The following is a 24,262-nucleotide window of genomic DNA, read 5'->3' as shown; positions in this document are numbered from 1 at the left end:
AATAAATGTGTTCACCACACTTGATATTGCTTCACATTTTAAAAATCATTATTATCTTTTGAACGTAAAACTCTAAAATACTGTCCCCAGATTCAAACTATATACATATAAATTAATTCTAAATGTATGTAATTTAAAAACAATCTGTATATTTCAAATGTTTCTGTGATGTGCCTCATCAAGGTAATGTTTGTCTGTGAAATATAGTCTAAGAACTGCAGCACTGACTATTATAATAGTATATAAACTATATACTATACCATATACATAAGTATATAAGTATATAGACTATTATTATAATGCTATATTGTTATTATAATACTTTATTAAGCATCTGTAATACAAATCAACTGAATACTTAGAGAAAAAAGCCTGGCACTGTGTCTTGAATATCATCTTCAGAATTTCCATCTAAATTTCTGTCCAGATCAGTGTTTCAGATCTACATCACACCTTTCTTTACAGTTCAGCTACACTTGCAAGAGGAACAAAACAGCTTTATATTTCACTTTGTTACCCAATCAAACCCCAAGGTATCCCTACAGTTTAAGTTTCGTTTTATTTTCTTTAGTTGATTTCACTTGTCTGGGGAATTTTTTTAAAACCCAGGGGATTGTTTTGCTGAAAGATCACATCAAAGCGGAAAGTTCATACATAAAGTAACAATCATTTACTCTTTGAGCGTATAGTAATATCATAAAGGAATCTGATACAGTGTTTCTAAACAGTGCCAGTAATCTTACATAGTTTTAGAGATGTACTATTATTTTATATTTTCAAAGTTGCTGATAGCTGCAAGGCAGAAGCTACTCTTTAATGTGGGAGTAGGCAAAGGTCCTATTTCAACAGTTTTCCAAGCTTCCAGGACATTAAAACCAAGTCCTGTGAGAGAGATTCTCCTGGATTCACTACCTTTTCTGGTCATTTTACCATCTAACAGAGTCCTCTGGCAACCATAGCAGCTGATGCATGAAAATCTCATGCTCAAAACATCTTCAGTACGTTGTATTTTCTTTGCCTACAATTTACACTAAAGTAAAGAGGAGCAGCAAGGCTAAGAGCTCTCTTGCTGTAAATGTTTTAAAGAGTATCATTTTTTTCCTGCACTAACACTTAAAAATCTCTGCCTACAATGATCCTAGCTTCATTAACTCATTCAGCACTGAAAAATTGAAGGCTTAGTGTTCTCTAGGAGTAACCTAAAAAACACAACTCTTCCCTTCAGGTCAACATGCAAAACAACAATATTTTTCCACTTACATTCATCAAAGAAATACAGCCGTAATCTCTCATTATAGTTCATCATGAATATAAAATATAATTTTAAAAAAAAGGTTTGCCACTGTACTTTTTAAATAGTTGCCATCTTGACTGTCACAGTCTATCCATACAGGAATAGCTATACTAATTTACATTAAACAAAACAAAACAAAACAAACAAACAAATAAAAAACCATACTTTTTAATGTTTCTTTATGGACTTGCTTAAACATTTAACTAGATATTTCAATGAGTATACCTTTTCCATTCATTAATGGTTTTACATAGTAAATAAATACAAATGCAATATAATGTATGTATTACTCTAATATACATTGAATCATCAATATCTTTACACAGTTTTTGAAGCTGATTTACAGAACTGTCACAAAAATTATTCATATAAATGACTTATGGGAAAAAAAAAAAAAAGAGCTATTTTTTGCCAATGATCATTGATCTCTTCAGTGAAACGGACAGAGTTTTACAAAGCCAAAAGACGGAAAAGAATCAGAGAGACATTAAAATATATGTTAACACATTAAACAGCAAAAATTACTGTATCTATCATGCTGCATTGGTAAGGACTACATCTGCTCTAGTATTTTGCAAATACTGTAACTGGTATCAGTCAGCGTTTTGACGTTGGTATCATCTATGCTTAGCAATTTCAGGATGATATTCAGTGATAAGTTCTTTTTATAAACAATAAATCCTGTAATTGTAGTTATGCACTTTGACGTATTCTCTGTGAATGAGATACTTCAAGTGGCTTGATGCATGAACATTTCTGTCCATTGAATGAAATGATTTGGGTGTTGCAGTGAGCTTGTTAGATGGTACCAGAAATGAAGCGAAGAAGACACTGAAAATGAGACAAAGAGAAAAGCAAAACAAAACAAAACAAAAAATCTAAAAAAAAAAAAAAAACAAAGAAAACCAGAGAAAAACAAACAAACAAACAAAAACCCAGAAAACAAACAAACAAACAAACAACAACAAAAACCCAATAGCATCAAAGATATCAAAGGGGTGGCATTTAACACAGTTTTACAAATAAACTGTTGTAGACATATCTGACAGAAAGAAGGAGATTGCTTTCTGTTATTTTCTCAGAAGGCTGCAATTTCCGAGCCGCATCCTCATGATCTGAGGTGGCCAAGGTATAAACACATCATGATTAATAAGCTGTTACAGTGGTAAACTTGTTCTACTTATCCTAAAATAGTTGAGCAGAAAAGGGAAGATATTTTAAACATACTGTATATATGAACATAGGTTAGAGAAGTTAATGCTTGTATTGCAGAGATAAGACCATATAAAGAAAATTCCTAGGATTCACTGTAATACATCTATCAAAATATGTACAAAACAAGAATGCAGATATAGATTCTGCATATTTAAGAATGAACAAACCGTATTTATTTTCAGTTTAAATAGTGGCTCTGACTTAGCTGTTGTTCAGTGACCAACTACAGAATAATAACTTCTGGGGTTCAGCCAAAGTAATTAACAAAATTTTTCCACATACTTCTCATTCTCTGATCTTTGATTACACTTCACTAACAAAAACTTCAAAATACTTAGGACAAGTTATCAGTTCATTTCAGTCTCAAGCATTCCGAAATGTACACACTCACAGTTGCAAACACACACATAGACACATACAGTGAAGTAAATAACCAGTATCATAGAGTGAAGGTATTGAGTGGAACTCATCTGATAAAAGATATAAACTTAATCTTTACACTTGACGGTTTCTTACCAGTAGGAAAAAAAAAATGGCTGACAGGAACAATTTTCTCAGATTCAAAGGGTGATGGATGCTACCTCAGGTACCTCGAGTTTTCTGTAGTTCAGCATTTTGCACAAAGCAGGTCTATCTGAGAGGACAGAAGAGATTTCCTGCAACTTTGTCCATCTGGGTCTTGAAAACCTTGAAAAATATGGAACCTTTTTCTTCTCTAGGCAGCATCCTCAAATAAATCATTTCCATAGGGTGAAAAAATATCATCTCTCTATCAACTCAGAACAACTTCTGTTCAGCTTCTCCATTAATTTTTCTTATTTCAGAACTGTAATTATCCTGAAGTGATTTTTTTTAAAGAACATGCTCTAAATTAGCGTTTATGTTATCACTGCCGGCATTTGACTTGAGAGTAACATGTTCACATCTCTCAAAGTATTATTTTTCTTTTCAGTTTCTTTGGCTTCTGAGTATGTTTATAATGAAATGTACAAAATGATTAACATTTTAATGGAACAGGAAGCTAGTTAAGTTGAATTTATGTTCCTGAAAATCTTTACTCCAAATGTGCTCATATTTTTGAGAAGTCTCTGAATGTAGGAAAAAAAAAAAAAAAAAAAAGTATATTTTTTTGGGGGTGTTATAAAGAACTAAACAATGAAAGTACTTCTGGAACTTTGAATGTTAGAAAAGAAATTTAGAACACAAACAAAATAGGATGCTGTTAGCAGATGTTTAAAATTATTCATATACTTTTGGTTCAGCAGCTTGCAGAGTGTAAAGCATCAGATAACAGTCACTTCTTTACATGGAAGACTAAACTAAAGGTCACTTCTTATAGAACAGAATTTGTGAAGGTCAAATCTAGTATGAGAGAGGATTCCAAATAAAGTGAACCTTAGGCAAATATGAATACTTCCGTGGACATTTATTACAGAACGTTAATAAAATAAAAAGCCAAATACTGAGCAACCTTTGGGGTTAGACTTTAACTGGCAAAATAATTTTATTATTCTCCAGAAAAAAACTGAGAACCTCATCTTGTCTCACTTGGAACAGTGACCAATATTTGTTTATATAATATTCCTATGAGAGTGTTCTATTTGGAATCATAGAATCAGATAATCATTTGAGCTGGAAAGAACTTTTAGAGGTCATCTAATCCAACTTCCCTGCAATGAACAGGGACATCTACAACTAGACCTCATTGCTCAGAGCCTGGTCTATCTTGGCCTCAAATGTGTCAATCCACTACCTCTCTGGGCAACCTATTCCCATGCTTCACTACCATCACTGTAAAAAACTTTTTCCTTATACGCAATCTAAATCTCCCATCTTTTAGTTTAAAACCATTTCTCCTTGTCTTATTACAGCATACTCTGTTAAGGAGTCTGACCCCTTCTTTCTTATACCCTCCTTTTTAATACTGAAAGGCCACTAACAGATTGCCCCAGAGCCTTCTCTTCTCCAGGCTGAACAGGCCCAGCCCTCTCAGCCTGTCCTAGTAGGAGAGGTGTTCCACCATTTTTATGTCCTTCATCTGGATGTGCTCTAACAGGTCTACGTCTTTCCTGTTCTGAAGACTCCACATCTGGATGTAGTACTCCAGGTATGGTCTCACCAGTGCAGAGAAGAGGGGCAGGATCACCTCCCTTGACCTGCTGGCCACAGTTCTTTTGATGCAGCCTAGGATATTGTTTGCTTTCTGAGCTGTAAGGTCACAGTGCTGGCTCACGCCCAGCTTGCTATCTTCCAGGAACCCCAATCCCTTTTCAGCAGGGTTGTACTCTATTCCTCACTATGCACTGATAGTGCAGGTTGCCATGATTCCGGTATAAGACCTTGTACTTGGATTTGTTGAACCTGACAAAGTTCTTCTGGGCCCACTGCTCAAGCCTGAATAGCATTCTGTCCCTCTGAATATCATCATGTCCCTCAGGCATATTGACTATACCACACAGCTTGATATCATCTGCAAACTGTCTGAGTGTGCATTTGTGATCCCATTGTTGATGGATTTGGTGAAAATAGTAGGAGCATGGGTTCCGGTACCTACCCCTGAAGGACATTACTTGTCACTGATCTCCAGCCAGGCACTGAGTCATCAATGACCACTCTCTGGGTGCAGTTTTGCAATCAGTTCCTTGTCCATCAAACAGTCTACCTGCCAAATCCACATATTTCCAATTTGGAGAGAGGATGTTGTGGGAGACTGTGCCAAAGTCCTTACTGAAGATGAACATTTAAGATCAATCATTTAATTCAACCTATTTACAAAAAAACAAGCAAATAAAACAAACAACTACATTGCAGCAGTGGTATTGTAGCAGTACACACTGCTTAAACTCCTTGCTGCAACATTCATTGCCATTTTAGAGCAGCTTTGAAATCAGCGTGAACTCCTAGGAAGTACAAAGTGGTAGATATCCACTGACATATAAGGAACAATCTGAATTAGCTAGTGAAAATTTCATTGCACGCTTCTTTTTTTTTGCATCTGCTCCACTTCCCTGCATTTTCAGCTAGCACTGTCTCTGGTCTGACTTGTCACATGCAAAGGCACAGCTGAGTATGTTTTGTTTTTGCTAGGAGGTGACATCAACTAGAAGCAAAAATGTTCTCTGTGGCAGGATAAGGTTTCAGAGGACAGTGCTATATTACCTTACAGCAAAAATAGATGTGGAAGTGAGTAAAAAAAAAGGGCATGGTAACTGCTCAAAAAGAAATATTCTGGGATGAGAAAGACTGGAATGACAGTGACAAAATAATAATTCATCTGAGACCACTGGCTGATGCAAACAGGCTAAATACTGCCTCATGAAATCTTAGTTTAGGTACTGTTTGGCTTTAGCTAACCATATCCGTGTTAGTGATGGATCACTCTGCTTATGCTGTCTGCATTTCATACAATCACTGAATCCTAGAATGGTTCGGGTCGGAAAGCAGCCTAAAGATGATCTAGTTCAAACCACTCTGCTATGAGTATGGTCACCTTTCACTAGATCAAGTAGTTCAAAGCCCCATCCAACCTGGCCTTGAACACTTTCAGGGATGGGGCATCCAAAGCATCTCTGGACAATCTGCTCCAGTGCCTCACCACCCTTGGAGTAAATAATTTCTTCCTAATGTCTAATCTAAATCTCTCCTCTTTCAGCTTTAGACCTCTTGTCCTATAATTATACTCCCTGACAGAGTCCCTTTCCATCTTTCTTTTAGGTCCTCTTTAGGTATTGGAGGGTCACTTACAGGGTCTCCCCAGAGTCTTCTCTTCTCCAGGCTGAACAACCCAAATTTTCACAGCCTGTCATTGTAGAAGAGATGCTCTAGCCCTCTGATCATCTTTGTAACTCTCCTCTAGACTTACTATAATGGTTCCATGTATTTCTTATCTTGACTGGCCCATAGTTGGGTCAGTCAAGATGGGGTTTCAGGAGAACAGAGCAGAGGGGGAAGATCACCTCCCTGATGATCATGCTTCTTTTGTTTTTTTTTTTTGGGCAGCAAATGTATGTTGCCTGAACATTACATGTTCATGTTCAGTTTTCCATCCACAAGTTCTTCTCTGCGGGGCTACTCTCAACCTACTCATTGCCCAGTCTCTATTTGTACTTGTTGTTGCTCTACCCAGGTGCAGGACTTGAATGAATTTGTGGAAATTCATGAGGTTCACACAGGTTGGTGTTGTTGGAAAACTTAAATGAACAGTAAGTTCATGTCAGGGTTCATGTCACTGACAAAAATGTTAAACAGTTCCAGGAAGGAATAACACTCATAAATTATCTGCACTTAGACTTTGAGTCCTTGACTACAATTCTTTGAGTGCAACAATCCCACCAGCCATTTCCGTACCTTATGAGTGGTCCACCTGTTAAACCCTCTAAATCCTTGTATCTCTGATTTAGAGACAAAGAGATCATGCAGAGCAGTGTCAAATGCTCTGTACAAATCCAGGTAGATTACATCAGTTATTCAAATTTGCATGTAAAACTTAATTACAGGTGGAAATCATTTATTGTTTTTCAACTGACAGGAAGTACCGCCAATTATTTTCAATAATAATTTCACAGGGCAAATAATCACAATTTTCACAGCCTCAGCATTAGATTTAGTCTTAAACTGAAACTTTTCAACCCTGTTCTGAAGCTGGTATTTTCCCTTTTCTGCTGCTCGCATATACTATATACTCAAATAAGGAAGATGATTGTATTTTAAGATGAGACTTCACACAGGACATGAAATAGTTTGTTCAAATTCTTTGTCTTGCACAAATTTAAAATTCTAACAAACATTATTCCACTGGGAGAGGCATAGTGTTTAACAGTCCTGTCTTGACTCCACTTGTTGTTTGAAACACAATTACTTTTTACTTGTCTTTGCTTCTTTTCTTCACTTTTATCACATGACAGCTATTTCTTCTTTTCCTCAGTTTTTCTGCTCCTTTAACTTAAGCATCTTATCAGACACTGTCCCTTTCTTTACTCTTCTCAGTTATTTGTCACTGTTTTCTCCAGTGCTATATTTTACACTCATGGAACATCAGTCATTCATTCTGGACCTACTGCTCTCTATTTTATGTTCCTTCTTCTATGCAGTTTCTTCCTGAATTTATTTTGTATAAAAATACTATAACATTATATTTACCCCTATATCTGTCACAGTCCACAGATGGAAAACTTTGTTCCCTTTTTATACTCACCATTTTCACTTTTTAATAGAAAGTAATAGTGGTGACATTTTGTTTCTTCAGAAGCAGAAACAAGAAAATTTTGGGGAATTCTTTGTTGATTTGTTTTGTTTCTTGTATGTCATTCCAGCGTCAGGTGAAGAAAAGAATTGGAAATGGATTATACAAAGCAGAGGGAGAGAAGAATAGCTGAAGTAATTTCTAGTGAGCTGACAAGCAACCTTTCCATACATGATGGCTAGCTAATTAGTTGCAGGCCAATTGGGGCATGGATGGCTCCTTGACTCTTTCTTTTGGAGTTTCTTTCAGCTCTCTTTGACATTCATCTTACCATTACATACCTACAGTTGTTCTCTGAGGTCATGAGAAGCAATTGAGAAAAAAAGTGCTTTTTAATTTTCTTGCTATAATTTTACTCTTCAAAGTAGGAAAGGGTAGAAGCAGATTATTCAGAAAGAATTTATTATTTTCAAAACATATTAGGAATTAGAAATAAATCTGAACCTGAAAGTAAGCTTTCCCATTTGATTATTTAGATCTAAACCTTGCCTTTATCACAACAACTCTAGACAAATAATGGAAACAAACAAGCAACAACAACAATGACAACAAAAACATGAATAAAACAAAAAAAACAATAAACTATTAATTGTACCTTGCTCATATAAACCTAAATAAATATTCTTTAGGCAGAAAAAAATGATAATTTTTTATGACATAAAATATTACAGCAGGTTTGATGGAAAATGGGGATGGTTTTGTTTGTAGTACTCTGAAACTAAAAGAAATATTACTGTAACTTTGCCTAAACTTGGTCATGATTAGTACACTTTTGGCCAATTTTGTCCAAAGCAACAATAGATTTGGCAGTACATAAACGCAGCGCCATATGTATCTATCCTCTCTTAAAAGTTATGTTTCTTACCTAAATGGTTGATTGTTTACTTATTACTCAGTCATTTTAACTTAATAGAAATGCTATTTTCTTTGTATTTTACCTGATATGTGGTATATGTTAAGGTTTATTAAAAAACAAAACAAAACAAAACAAAAAAACTTTGGTATATTTAGACAGACTTGTTTTATTTTCCTGTATGTTTTTCAACAATTTATTATCTAAAATCCCACTTGAAGTCCTTGATTTTCAAAAGAATATATATTGACCAGGAATTTCTTTATTCACTTATCAACATTAAAATTATGCTGTGCATAAAAAAGGTTCTGCGTGTATGCATTGTATCATTACATTCTGTTTTTAAATTGAAGAGTATTTATTATATATGTAGATCTAAAAAATTATTGCAAAGATGACACTAAGATTTTTTCTTGTATGTATCAAGCTAATCCAAATAGAATATGAAATAACTGGGGCTAAAATATCTTAGCATCTTTAAAATTCATGCTATACCTGAATGTAGGCAGTTGTATTGTTTTTCTGCACATATATATGTAAAACAGACATAAAAGTATATACTTACTTTACAGTTGAGAGATTCTTCTTGTCATGGTTTTATGATTTTTGGTTATCGGTATTTCACGTCATAACATCATGCAGTGTACTACGAGTTAAAGAGCAAATGCTCTAGTTCCGGAAGAGAAGAACTACGTTCCCCAGAAGACTGTTGGAGTACTGTTATCATTCCTGCTCAGGGGAAAAGATATAAGCCCTGTAGGTCACCTGACCTGGGTCTTTCTTCTCATCTCGTCATGCTCACTTTTGGATCGTATCTCTGCTGCTCCCGACTGCATGCAAGGCTTCAGTATTAGTGTAAGGCCTTTAGCTCTCGGACAATCCTTCTCTCAATTATATTTGTTTTTTTTTTTTAACAATTGTATTGAATTATATTGTATTATAGTATGTTATCGTGCATTCTGATACTATATTTAGTAAATTAGTTTGATTCTCCTCAGATCGTTGTTTTTAATTATTCTTTTTTTGTGGGGGGTCCCCTGTTTCTCTTTTCTGGAGATGCAGATTTTGCAAAAAAAATCCCTCCACCCCACTAGTCATGGAACCAGACCAGACTAGCCCGTAAACCACTGACACTTATATTTTCATTGGTGTTTTGAACAAAATTTTGAGCATTTTTCTCTTTTTAATTAATGTTTTCTTTGGGGATCAATGTTTTATTAAGATATTAATTTGTATTATTATTTGAAATATATGTATACTAGCCAGTTACTAAACTGATTTATGCTGATGTATTTTTGACAACCAGGCCAGAAGCATGCAGATGCTGATTTCCAGAACAAAATAATCTCTGGTGTAAGTATCTTGGTACGGAGTCTTTTCACCATTTGTTCTGTTACAGCTGAGAAGAATTTTTGCTGTTACAAGTTCCTTTCCCGAGATACTGAATTTGTAAGTTAAAGAACAGTCCATTGAAATCAAGATGAAGTTAGCTAGTACTTACATCATAAATGAAAGAAGCAATGATTAACTTTTAATGAGTTAATCTCACTTGGTCTATGATTTCATGCTTTGATTAATTACGTAAGCCAAAAAGGTTACAGTGGTAGATCTTGGACACTATATGCTATATGAAATTGCTACAAAATGTGCACTCATTTTGTTGAGTGAGAAATGACTTAAAGTAATGACTAAAATGAGGAGATTTAAATTCACCACAAAGTCATGACATACTGTTGGTAACTTGAGGGAAAGGTTCTTCATCTCTCCCTCTTGTGTTGAAATGTACGGTCTGTGATGTATTATATCTGATTTTTTGATGTCTGATTATAATCTAGTTGTAACTGAAATGTTAATTCCAAGCAGTCACCAACAACAAGAAGTCACTTGTGGAAGAATCATAGGGAGGAGTTCAGGTTACTGTGGTGACCTAACTGTATTTCCATTTTCAGGAAACAGATTGCTTTAATTCAACTGAGCCTTGTGTGATTTATAAGCCCTGCATGTAGCCTTTAATAATCCTTACATCAGACTCTAATATCTCTGAATTCTTTGTCTATATTAGTAAATTAAATATCCTCAGGCACTAACATGTAATTAAACTGATAACTATACTAGACTGGTAAACCAAGCATTGATATAGTTTTGGTATACACTAATTACTGTCCTGCTGAAAAATGTCTTGGTTTAGGCAAAGAGTTATGGTGGTCCAAGGTCAAACCTGAAGAACTGTAGTAGACAGCTTCCATTTGACCACACTTTGTGGAAGTCAGAAGAGAGCAGATGCAGAACACTCTCTGCAGCGCACATCTGCGAGTACTCCCTTGTCTTACAGTCTTCACTCCTCCCTTGCTGAATCCAGGATCTAGGAGGCCCAGAGATGGGACTGGTTGGATGATATTGGCATGTGAAAAAAGAATATATATATTTATATATAATAAAGATAATGGCACATTACTATGTGGGATCCATCTCCAGGTAACTTTCTTTCACAAAGATGGATCAACGTTTTAGTAATTCTAGCTTTCAAAATATTGAAAATGGTGTGGCTCTTGAAGGACTGACAGAGGCATTTTGTCTGCAGCTTCCTCTGATATGGGATCTGTAAGATTCCAGTCGTGACATAATTTCATTTAAAAGTTCAGAACAGCTGTTGTTTCTATTCAGTTGTTTTGTTTATTATTTATTTGTTTGATTTTGAAAGCCTATTGAATTGTTTACCCTTTGAATTCTAGCTCTATCTACTTCTCCTGGCAAGGGACAAAAATAAAATTGTTACTTAGCACAGTGTGGATTCTAATTGGAAAACAGATAGAATGGTATGCAGAAATTAATATTTGATAAAACAAAGCAGAGTTGTGTACTTAGTGTCTATAATACCTTTTAACGCCCAGAAATCAGCTCTTGCTCAGCAAATATTTTTATTTTTATATATAAGTATATTTTTTATACTTTTAAAACTGTCAAAGACAGAAAACACATCAATTAACAAATTAGCTGAAATTTGCTGGTACATACTTTGATGAACATACTTAGCAACTAATTTGGCTGCTCTTACAGCCCTTGTACCTACCCAAAATGCAGCCACAGAAATTTTTTTATATAGGACTTAGGCTTGCTTCAAAGAACAACATTTCTGTAACAGGCTAGGTGACGTTAAAGTGTACCTTAATTTCAGGTTAGAGAGAAAAGTATGTAAGTTTAAACTGATATTTCAGTTCATATGATTGTTATAAAATTTAGCCCTAGGCCCTAAGTAGCCAAGTTTACAGATACAATTCTTACCATTAAACATGGAAAATCTGTCAAAGATTTTCAGTATATATTTATTCTGCATGAACTTGATTTTAATGTATGGAATTAATATTTATTGTTCTTGCTTTTTATTTGGAGATGAGATTATTTGGTTCTGAGTGAAGTTCTGAAGTTACCTATGGTGTTGGATCTGAGTTTATTTTCATCATAGAATCACAACTTCAGAAAATGTCTTATGTTAGAAGGGTACTGTTGAAAATTTCCAGTCTAACCCTCACAGTAAAATTAGCTTTTTCTTAAGTTTTCATATAATTTCTTCTATTTCCAGACTCTATCTAGGGTCTAGATTCCCAGGGGGAGGTCTTAGCAGCAAGGACTGAAGTAAAGGTGTTCAGTAATTTTGTCTTCCCTTCCCTACCCACTTAATTTAGCAGTGGGTCCACATTTCCCTTTGTTTTCTTTTTACTATTGATATACTTTAAAGAAGCTCTTCTTGTTGTTCTTCACCTCTCTCACTAGATTTAATTTCAAGTGAGCCTTAGCCTTCCTCATTTCATTCTTGCATACCCTTGCAACATTCCTGTATTCCTCTCAACACTGGCCTGACCCTTTTTCCATGTTCTGTATATATTATTCTTCTATTTGAGTTTTTCCATGAACTCCTAGCTTATCCATGAAGGTCTCCTGACACCTTTGCCTGATTTCTTTCTCTTAGGGATACATCAATCTTGAGCTTGGAGGAAGAGGAGGAGTACAGTATGCTCCACTACTTAGAATCTGTGGATGCAAAAGGTACTACTCCACCTCTTGGAAATGGGACCTGGTGTTATCGTACTGCAAGAGAAATTCTGTCTTCTCTGGCCAGACTGGAAGCTTGGGCCTTATTCAACATGGCAATGTAGCAGTCAGAGGTTATGGTTTATCTGGGTTCCAGGAAATCCAGAAGCATCATTCCTTTCCTATCCAAAAAGCCAGTGTACATCACTTTACCCACTGAGGGCTGCTTCTTGAACTTTTTTCTTTGATGGGGTATTCACATATGGCCACTATATGGACTTCTATTTTGACTCTGGCTTGTAGAGGTGACACCATGTCTTGTGGTAATATTGAGAACCAGGAAACTATCATCTTCAGCCTCATATTAGTTCAGTAGTTCTTGACAAACATGCGTATGGTGTTCCTTCTGTTCCTATGTGAGCAATCATGGGATCAACCTGCCACAAATGTTGTGATATTCCAGCATTTCCACCATCATTTTCCATCATTCCCGCTGATGCCAATATTCAGGTTAGTTCACAGTTCCTTAGTTGTAATCCATTGATTCACATGGATGAGCTGATTGCAATGCTCTTCATTTCATAGTGTGACAGCTACACGTGATCATATGGAACGTGCCTTGTTTTTCATGTCACTGTCATCACTGCTGAAATGTACCACCCACCACCTCACTGTGGTCACATCCACTATTTGGTCTCCATAAATGTTTAGAAAACATCAATGAATGTCAGTGGTTACAATTTCTTCCGTGTAGAGGAATTCAATTCCATACCTTTGCTTCATGCGTACTACCATGTTAGATACCATTTTGTTAGACTGCCCTTCTGCTGTCATCTGTCACATGGTAACTAAATTTCTTTGCAGGAAAGTCCATCTTTTACTGCCACACCATCAACATCCACATCTGGATTCATGGGGCAACATCATAAAATAAGACTACCTCTCTACCTCCAGGTAGAACTCTTACATAAAAACACACAGGCTTCCCATGTCTGCCAGGATCATGAGCCTCTAGGTGATGGTGTGGGGAGTGCTTTCTGTCCCACTGTAACCGTGGAACAAGTCCGAGACCTCCTCATGAAATTGAATGGCCGGTGAGCCTCACCTCTGTGCCTGGGAAGATCATGGAGCAGATCCTCCTAGAAGATATGTTAAGGGACGTACAAGATAAAGAGGTGAATTGAGACAGCCAGGATGTCTTAACCAAAGGCAGATCTTGCCTGACCAGTCAGGTGGCCTTTTATGATGGAGTGATGGCTTTGGTGGATGGGGGAAGGGTGATGGATGTCATCTACCTGGACTTCTGCAAAACCTTTGACACGGTCCCTCACCACATCCTTCTCTCTAAATTGGAGAGGTATGGATTTGAAAGAGGAACTGTTCCATGGATTAGGAATTGACTGTCTGGATGCAGCCGAAGGGTTGTGATTAATGGTTCTGTGTCAGGGTGGAGGCCAGTCACAAGTGGTGTCCCTCAGGAGTCGGTCCTGGGACCGGTGTTCTTCAATATCTTCATCAGTGACATAGACAATGGCATTGAGTGCACCCTCAGCAAGTTTGCAGATGACACCAAGCTTAGCAGTGTAGTCGATACATTGGAAGGAAGGGAAGCCATCCAGAGGGACCCAAACAGGCTGGAGAAGTGGGCCCATGAAAACCTAACGAGGTTCAGTAAGGCCAAGTGCAGGGTGCTGCACTTGGGTCGGGATAATCCCAGGTACTTATACAAATTGGGGAAAGATCTCCTTGAGAGCAGCCCTGTGGAGAAGGACTTGGGGGTCCTGGTACATGAGAAGCTGGACATGAGCTAGCAGTGTGCGCTTGCAGCCTGGAAGGCCAACTATGTTCTGGGCTGCATTAAAAAAGGGGTGGCCAGCAGGGAGTGGGAGGTGATTGTCCCCCTCTACTTGGCTCTTGTGAGTCCCCATCTGGAGTACTGCATCCAGGTCTGGGGAACCAGTACAGGGAGTACGTGGAGCTCTTGGAGCAGGTCCAGAGGAGGGCCACTCTCCTATGAGGAAAGGTTGAGGGAACTGGGCTTGTGTAGCTTGGCGAAGAGAAGGCTCCGGGGAGACCTCACTGTGGCTTTCCAATACTTGAAAGGAGCATATAAACAGGAGGAGGAATAGCTGTTTACAAGGGTGGATAGTGTTGGGACCAGGGGCAATGGTTATAAATTAAGACCCAGGAGATATAGGTTAGATATTAGGAGGAAAATTCTCACACAGAAGGTAGTGACACACTGGAACAGGTTGCCCGAGGAGGTTGTGGATGCCCCATCCCTGGAGGTATTCAAGGCCAGGCTGGTTGTGGCTCTGGGCAGCCTGGTCTAATGGTTGGCAACCCTGCACATAGCAGGGGGGTTGAAACTTGATGATCATTGTGGTCCTTTTCAACCCAGGCCATTTTATGATTCTATGATTCTATGGTTCTATGAAAATATTTGATTTTTTAAAAAAAGTAAATAATTGTTTTATTTTTAAAAATGCAAACAAACAAACAAACAAAGAAAAAAACCTTCTGTAGAATTATACTGCCCATGTATAAAATACGGATTCTGTAAAACATGTATGTTTATAAAAACGTTCTTGTCTCGCTCCAATTTATAGGAGGGAGAGGAGGTTCTTTGAAATATGTATGCCCAGCGTGAGATTATGAAACAACGGTTCAAATGTTGGTCCGACCAGTTTATTACAAATGTTAATAAGGGAGATGGGGAAAGGGGAGGACGGACACTATTAAGGATTGGGGTGATGGGGAAGGGAAGGCGAGCGATAGAAAAGATAGAAAGAGGCAAGAATTGCGTAAAGCGGGGATAGTCACCACCAGGATCCGGCAGCAGTCCCGTTGCATGACGTTCCGACGGTCCGAGGCCGAAGGGCAGGAGCAGCGAGGCCGGTCTTGGGCAACGAGAGGGTGCAGGTCAGGGAGGAAGCAGCAGGTCTCAGGTAGCAGGCCCAGGGAAGTCCGTCAGCAAACGGTCCGTAGAGAAGGATCTGAAGGCAGGAAGCTCGTGTCGTGGTGAGAGATCATGAGAGATCAGCCTCTGTGTTGCGGTGAGAGATCAGCCTCAACGTTGCGGTGAAGGATCAGATGGCAGAGGACCCCTCAAGTCTGTCGTGGTGAGAAATAAACCTCTACCTTGCGGTGAGAGATCAGTCTCCACGTTGCGGTGAAGGATCAGATGGCAGAGAGCCCCTCAAGTCTGTCGTGGTGAGAGATAAACCTCTGTGTTGCGGTGAGAGATAAGTCTCCACGTTGTGGTGAGGGATCAGATGGCAGAGAACCCCCCAAGTCTGTCGTGGTGAGAGATAAGCCTCTACCTTTGCCGTGGTTGTTGGACCCTCTTTTATCCTCCATTTTCTGCTGCCTACGTGACATTCCTGGGTACTTGAGCAAGAGTCCTGTGCATACCTCCTGAGATGGCCATTTTCCTTGAGATAAGTCCACACAAAAAGACCGTTTCCCAGCCATTAGCAGCAGCTTATCTCTCTCTCATTGCCCTTGGCCTTGTCCATCTGTGCTCCTTAGAGGATATCACAATCCTTAGCCAGGACCTGTCCATCAGTGTCCTCAAGACAAAAGATTTCTCTGCCTTTGCCCAGGACTTGCCTGGACTTGTTCCTCAGCAAACTTTGAGTCAATGATATAAAAGAGTAGTCTCTTACAGTTCTGGTCAAGAAATTAAGAGAAATGTTGAACAATCTGTTCTTCTAACTTGAAATCTGTGCATGCTGAAACTCTCACAGCTGGAATTCTGACCCATTTCACTGCAAAGAAGGCCTCTCTTGTATCTGTTTCTAACAAGTCTTTATTTGGTTGTTAATTTATACGTATTTTGGGTATTGGGTGAAATTTTGAATTGTTACCTATACATATATGTAGAATGCACCACCAAATTAAATATTAGGTAGAAATACTTGGCCAAGTAAAATATTGAGTAGAACTAATAATCATGGTTACAATTTACTTACGTTTTGTAAATTACTGAGATTATCACTTTTGACAACACTAAATGCAGCCTCTACTTAAAGCCCCTTAGAGGGCTGCATACAGAATACATGCACTATTACATTGCTTGTAAACCTTTTCTATCTTTAGTGATGTTTTAAAAATTATGTCTTATTAGCAATGAAAATGTAAAAAATAAAGTCTTTTTTTTTTTTTTTTTTTTTTTTTTTTTTTTTCCACAGGGATACAGTAATCTGTCATCTTCACCTCTGTGCCAGGGAGAACAATGACCCAGACCCTTCTGGAAACTACGCTGAGGTGCATGGAAGAGAGGGAGGTGATACTGGACAACCAGCATAGATTCACAAGGGGCAAGTTCAGTCTGACCCACGTAGTGGCCTTCTATGATGGCATACTCTCTCAACGGACCAGAGAGGAGCCCCTGTTGTCACCTCTTTAGGCTTCAGTATGACCATCGGCGCAGTCTCCTACAATATCCTTCTCTCCAGCTTGGCAAGATATAGATTTGGTGGGTGGACTGTCTGATGGATGAAGAACTAGTTGTGAGGGGGCAGAACCAGGACAGCTAACTCAAACCAGCCAAAGGAATGTCCCCTATCAAGCAGTGTTGTGACCAAGCAGTAAAACTGTAGGAGCTGGCTAAGGAAACAGCTACTGCTCAGGAGCTGGCTGAACATCAGTCAGTGGCAGTGAGCAATTGCATCGTGCATCACTTGTTTTGAATATTCTTTTATTAGTAGTAGTGTTATCATCATCATCATAATTTCCCCTTCATTTTAAGTTCTATTAAAACATCTTTATCTTAACCCATGAGTTTTACCTTTCTTTTTTTCTCATTCTTTCTCTCCTCTTACTACAGGGGATTGAGAGATGAATCAGCCCTGTATTGCTGTGCTGCCAGTAGAGTTAAACCGCAACAGGATTTTACTTACTTTCCTGGATTAGCTAAAGGTAGTCTTGCAGTTCATCACCGACAGTTACTAAACCCTTTTATGGATCCACTTTAGTCTCCCTCATGCTGCCCAGGGAGTTGTTGAAAGAAATATGAGGAACTGACAAGTGAAAGAAGTAGGACTGATCTGCTTGCAGCTGAAGATGTTTTGGGGAACAATAAGAAGAATGCCATCAGAGGGGAGCCTTATCCTCTTCATCAGATGTATGTGACATGAAGCATACAATTCACATGCTGTAAACAATAGTTTAAACAATTTCTTTGGCCAACCTGGCTTTCCTTACTTCAAAAGCCATCATTAGTCTGAAAATCAACCAGAGAGCCAGGAATATAGACACTCTCTGTTTCGGCTGCTCAGCCTTCAGTATGTGATGGGGAAAAGCAGTAATTGGTGTTTAGACAAGTGTCAACGGTTTAAGGGCTGGACTGGCCCGGTTCCGTGACTAGTGGGGCAGAGGGATTTTGCAAAATCTGCACCTCCAGGAAGAGAAACAGGGGACACCAAAATAATTAAAAACATCAGCAACAATCTGAGGAGAAACAAACTAATTTACTAAATATAGTATTGGAATGTAAGATAACACACTATAATACAATATAAAACAGCAATAATTGAGAGAAAGATTGTCTGAGAGCCAAAGACCTTATGCTAATACTGAAGCCTTGCATGCAGTCGGGAGCAGCAGTAGCGTGCCGATCCGGCAGGGAACACGGTGAGACGAGAAGAGGGCCGAGTCAGATGACCTGCGCCCTTATATCTGTTCCCTTGAGCAGGAATGATAACAGTACTCGAAAAGGCTCTTGGGGACCATAGTTCTTCTTTTCTAGGCAGGTACCCGGAACTAAAGCATTTGCTCTTTAACTCCCAGTACACTGCATGATGTTGTGATGTGGAATACTGATAACCAAAAATCATAAAACCATGACAGACAAGTGAGATTCACTAATACTATTGCATGTGGTAATCCCAAGAAAGGCTTTAGGTACATATAATTCTTCTCATACAAGCAAAAGAGAGTTACTATGTGGAATGGAAGGAAGGATTGTAGGAATCACAAATATTTAGTAAATGTGAGGGGAGGAAAAACAATGTGTTCCACTGAAAAATTACTATACTGATAGAGAAGGAAGCTGTGTGAGGAAGGAAGAATAATTCTCTAAGAGGACAATGAAACCCACATAAACAAAATGATAGTCAGACATTTAGGGCAACCAGTGAAAAACCGCCTTTCCAGTTTAAGATTATTATGCATAAATGGCAATCCTATCCATAGTACAAGGGTTTCTAAGGAAGGAGCTGACAGTGATATGAGAGTTAGATACAGGTAACTGGAGAGATGAGTGCTCAGGAGAAGGTTAGGCTGAGTACCCTCAACTGTCAAAGTAAAATTTTTAGTGAGAGCACTGGGGAGGCAGAGGACATAAACATGTCAAAATGGAGGATTAGTGATGGAAGTAAATGGTAGGCAGCTTAATTATTTGGGCTGTGAAACCCTGTGCTACATATTCAAAGGCAGGCAAAAAGGATACTCTTAGAAAAATATGGGCTGCTCTGTTCAGGTCTGCATATCACTGTCAATAGCATTTTATTTTAGCTATAGAATCAGCCATATTAGTTCTCTCTTTGCACCCGAAGACTCAGGCTTTATGTAAAGCCTCTACAGTTTATTATCAGCTATATATTATAGTGCCCAAAGAAACAATAAGAAATATGGTCATCAGTATTTTCATGTTGAAATATAACTAAAGAGAATTGATGTTCATCAATGATTTCATTTAAAAGCACCATTTCGGCTTCAAAAATGTTTTACAGTCAATTCGATGTATATAATTTGTGTTATTCCATATATTAGGAGATACGTGGAACAAAATCATCTTTATTGCAACAACTTCAGTCAAATTTGATTTAGAGGGAAAAAGATTGAAATCCAGTGAAAGTAGCAAGAGAGGTGAAAATTTGAATAATAGTTAGATGGTCACACTGAGTTCTTTCAGTTTAATTTCAGTATGTGTATAAGAAAAATGTCTCTAAGACGATGAATCAAAGTGAAAAAAGCATTCTACATGTATACCTATTTTGTTTAATTTTTGTATCACTAGAATGCAAGGAAACTGAAAGCATACTGTATGTGCTTACTTGTAGAACACAGGAAAATCAGAATTACGGGTTTATATTTGTTTATGCTCTGTAAATCCTATAAATTTAGTTGTGAAGGAAAAAGAGAAACTTCACTGACTTCCCTGTCACACACCTCTCAACACAGGAAATGCTAGCCATAAAGCCTGTACTCAGACTTTAAGATCATTGTTTCTAAATGCATAAAGATGAATAACAGGGTGGACGCTGGTTCATATGCAATTTTGAATAAACACAACAAGGGAGGAGAAAGAATTTACATCGACATTGCAATGATTTTTCTTGAGGTTTCTGTCTTGTTAGGAAAGGAATTCCTTGAATGGATCTCTCTTTCACCTTATCCATGCCAGCATCCTCCAAGATCTATGTGCATGTGTGTTATTTCGAATTTTTTTTTTTCCTATAGCTGTTGGGAAAAATAATAAAATAGTAATAATTAATTAATTAATCCTGGAAAGATTACCCTAAGCCACAGTCATGTTCATGTAAATAAACTGATTCACAGTTTTCACTAAGATAAGTTATTGCAAACATGGCAATAGATCCAAGTCAGAGCTTAAAATCTGAAATAACAACATTGTTAACTGTCTGTCTGCTGTTGCTTCCTTCATCTTCCCATATCCTCCCACCCCCCAAGTACTTATTATCGAAGTATTTGAACATTTTTCTATTCCTTGGTATTTACCACTTAGCTTTTATACCATTTCACAACTTACCATGAGTTCTTAGTACAGATTGTTTTTTGTAATCTTTCAGCTTTGGGTATAGAAGGAAATTCTGTGACTATTGCTTTTCCATTGTTATTTTATAATAGTGAATAAATTTTATATCTTATGAGGTCAAGAGTACTCTAGGATCACTTTTCAATTGCTTGCAGTGCAGAGTATGGCATACTGTGGGGCAAAAAAAAGTGATTCCTGTAAATAAAATCAGTCATGTTTTGATATGAATCTCTTCTGCTGATCCAAAGTAGGAAAGGTGACAAGCTGAGTACCAGTATGGCATAGATTGAAGAGCAAAAGACTTTTAGAAACTTTGTTCTAGTCTAGAAAGTTTCTGTTCTAGAAACTTTCCCTTCTGTCTAGAAAGTTTCTATAACTGTGAAAGAAAGAGATTTCCATCAGAGTTCCTTATTTGGAAAACTCACTGGTGTAGGAGAGTCATCACTGCCAGGTGTATGTTCACACTGATTTAGATGGGCAGTTGTTAGATGCCCTCAATGCCCTGACAATGCTGTCCTGGTGTTTCTGAAGAATCCACATCATGTCAGGAAATTAAACCAGAGCAATTTAGGGTAAGGTGATAGGTGGAAAGTTTGAAAGACAGCTGTAATATTCCTCTTTCACCTGCTTTTGCCCACTTGAATCTGAGAGTCTGCCTTCCGACTGGATTCAGTATTTAACTGCTACTTTAACAGTTCTAAAAATATGAAAGATCTACACCATACACATATCATATTTGGTTTCTTTTTTGATTTTTTTTAAATATGTGGATATGAAGTTATAATTAGATCTTAAATTGTTCAGAGTCTAGAAAGAAATAACACTTACTAGAGCAAGTAATGATGAAATGATTATCACCTTAGTTTCAAGTTCATGAGAAGAAAATAACAAAACAAAACTAAAAAACAAAACAAACAAAAAAACAAACAAAATGTTTCTTTATTCTAGGATGTGTCTCTGTGCTAAGCATGTGGTATATTTGGTGAAGCAGGATGTTTCTGTAGTTGTGGATACTATCCTTTATGTTTCAGTATATCTAGAGAGGATATTTGCAGGTAGGATTATTGAGGTGTAGCTTGAGTGGCAAATGCATTTATATTAACTTACTCATATATATTTTAACTGCACATAAAAAATGTAATGATTCTCTTTTTTCATATACATTCTGCTCACATTTTAAGTTCTTTATTGTTCCTCTGATGATTACACAGAACCAACTAACTTTACCTTTTCTCACTTAAAGATTATGAATTCCTTCCTGTTCCGTGATATCCATGATTGTACCTTTTTATATATATGTGTGTATTTATGAAATGGTATACCATCTAACAGCAGTAAAAGTTTTCACTCAAACAATGCTTACTAAAGCAAAACCAAAAACAAACAAACAAAAAACACAACAAAAATCAAAACAAACAAGCAAACAAACAAGCAGAAACCCTACCCTGGAGACCATCTTTTTTTCTTGGACAAGAACTGCAAAATTTTGTTAAGCAGGACCTATAAATCATAAAATGAGAGCTTTAAAACATAAAATATATATATATATTTAATCTCTGATAACATTAAAAATATACTATTATAAATTAAAATAATTTCTGTGAAGCTTTTTAATGCAGTGCAGCTTATAACCATGTACAGAAATCTATTCAAAATTTTAATCTATACTAAAATTTTCATGACTTTTGCTAGTATTTCATACACAGTAGTTAATCTTGAAATGATCTTCAATTTAGTTAGTACACTATGAAATGTTAGAGATAGAGGTGGAAATAAATTGATTGAATATGTCCTTGGAATGAAGTCACAAATAGGAATGTGTAAAGAACTTTGGTTACCATAATTTCCATTACTGAGTATGAATATTTGGGAATCAGAGCAGCCATAGAAGGGTGCTACTGAAGGGGGAAAATAGTGAAAATTATCCCCTCTGCACACACAGATAGTAAAATAACTTAGTATAAGACTCCATATATTAAAAAATAAGTAAATAACTATGTTGTTGCTGTTGTATTGTTGGGCTAAAAAGCAGACAGGAATACCTAACAATAATTTGAGGAGGTTAGAAATCACACAGTATGTATTATTCTTCCAGGTGCCCTCCTGGATGCTCATCACAAATACTAGCATTGTGGATGACTTATTTCTGGTTTCTGCTTAAAGAGATGTTGAATAGTTACTTCAACAGAATTGATTTCTTTTTTCTTTTTGTTAATCAGAGTGCTATTTTCTTGTCATATCCATTGGACCTACTGAGTTTTTCATTTTATCCTTCTCCTATACTGAAGATGGAAAAATGACTCAACTTCTATGACAATCAGCTGATTACTCCGTCTCCTCTCTGGGTTATCTGTGAATTTCCTGAGGCTATTAGTTTATGCCACATTTCGAAGGCTGTGTCTCTTTGCTGTGATACTAAATCTGAGCAACAGTTAAGATACCATGTTGCATTTAAAGGACACTGTTCCCTTAGTTTCTTTCAAGTGGTAGTTCATTGATATTCTTCATGATTTTTTTTCCCCAATGTTTCTATAGCTTCTAATGAACGTAGTTCATTAAAAAATAATGACAGTTACATGCTTGAAAATATTTACATTACTGTTGAAACATTTTTTTGCTGAGTTTTCTCTTTATGGTCATTTTTAATTTTCCAGTTGTATTTATAGTTAAAATACAGATATTTGTTTGTAGTAAAGGCTCTTCTGACTTCATTTACATGTTAGTAAATGAAAATAAGAGCAATGGAGGCAACACATGAAGAGCAATTTTCTTGCAAAATTTTGATCCAGTGTGTCAATGTGAGTTCTTTTCTTTTTCTTTTTTTCTTTTTTTTTTTCTTTTTTTAATTTCGTCTACTATTTTTCATGCTTATGAGGTTCAAACTTTGTGAACAAAAATATGATGAGACAATATTTTGTATTTTGGATGTCTTCTAAAGTTACTCAGCACATAATTAACTACTTAAAATTCTTGTAATGACATATGAACAAAATTATATGGCTAAATTAATTCACCAAATCACATTTCAAAATATGGTTGATGAAAATCTCATGGACTAGACTTTTATCTATGTAATGATGTGCTAGATCATCTATGAAGAAAAAGAAGGTGATTTTCTTGGACAAAATCCCCTTGGATATAAATTGACAAGGATTGTTAAACTGGCTTCAAGTCTATAGGATAAAATAGAGAAGTATGTTTTCCCTGGCTGAAAAATGACATGTACTTCAGTCAGAGGTGTTCTGCCATAAGATGTGACAAATAAGAAAAGAATAAATGCTTTGCAATAGATCATCACTGCTTATCATGGAAGCCAAGATCTTATTAGGACTTTAGAAAAAGATTAGATATTTATATATGTGAGTTCATCCAGAGTTCTTCAGGATAAAATTAAAAAGAGCAATAATCCTTTCTGCTTTAAAGAAATACTACTTTGTAATTGATGGGGGGGGGGGGGGGGGGGGGGAAGGTTTTCTTTAAGATCAGATGACTTTGTTAGGAACTATTTCTCTAATTCTCCTGTATTTCCCTGAAAGATGGGTCCTGACTACTCTGACAGATAATACCAGACTTGAGATACTTCTGATCACATGCATATTTATTTAAAATTTTAAAGCATAAGGTGGAATTCACATGAGAACTGAATAAACAGTAAATCAAACCATCAGATTTAGAGTGTCAATATGATGGTTTACTGATCGTTTATGATGTAAACAAACAGTTGAAAGTTTAGATAGCTTCAAGATAGCTCAGTGAATATTAATATCTGTTTATTTCACAAGTTTCTTTGCCATTTGCACCAATTTAGAAATATGAGGACTTTATTCATTGCTCACTCACACTCTT

The 24,262-nt window shown here is 36.9% G+C and overlaps 1 long non-coding RNA gene across 1 annotated transcript; it reads left to right on the top strand.

Moving 5' to 3' along the window:
- The first annotated feature begins 9,392 nt into the window (after positions 1 to 9,392).
- On the top strand, positions 9,393 to 17,498 carry LOC112531781. The gene is made up of 3 exons (XR_003073787.3): positions 9,393 to 9,459; positions 9,911 to 9,957; positions 16,827 to 17,498. It is a non-coding gene; the product is annotated as an uncharacterized LOC112531781 (long non-coding RNA).
- Positions 17,499 to 24,262: the final 6,764 nt, after the last annotated feature.

This window comes from Gallus gallus, chromosome 2 (assembly GCF_016699485.2).
Source record: "Gallus gallus isolate bGalGal1 chromosome 2, bGalGal1.mat.broiler.GRCg7b, whole genome shotgun sequence".
Taxonomy (NCBI): domain Eukaryota; kingdom Metazoa; phylum Chordata; class Aves; order Galliformes; family Phasianidae; genus Gallus; species Gallus gallus.
The sequence above is the reverse complement of the archived record's forward strand: the minus strand, read 5'-3'. Positions and strand labels throughout refer to the sequence as shown.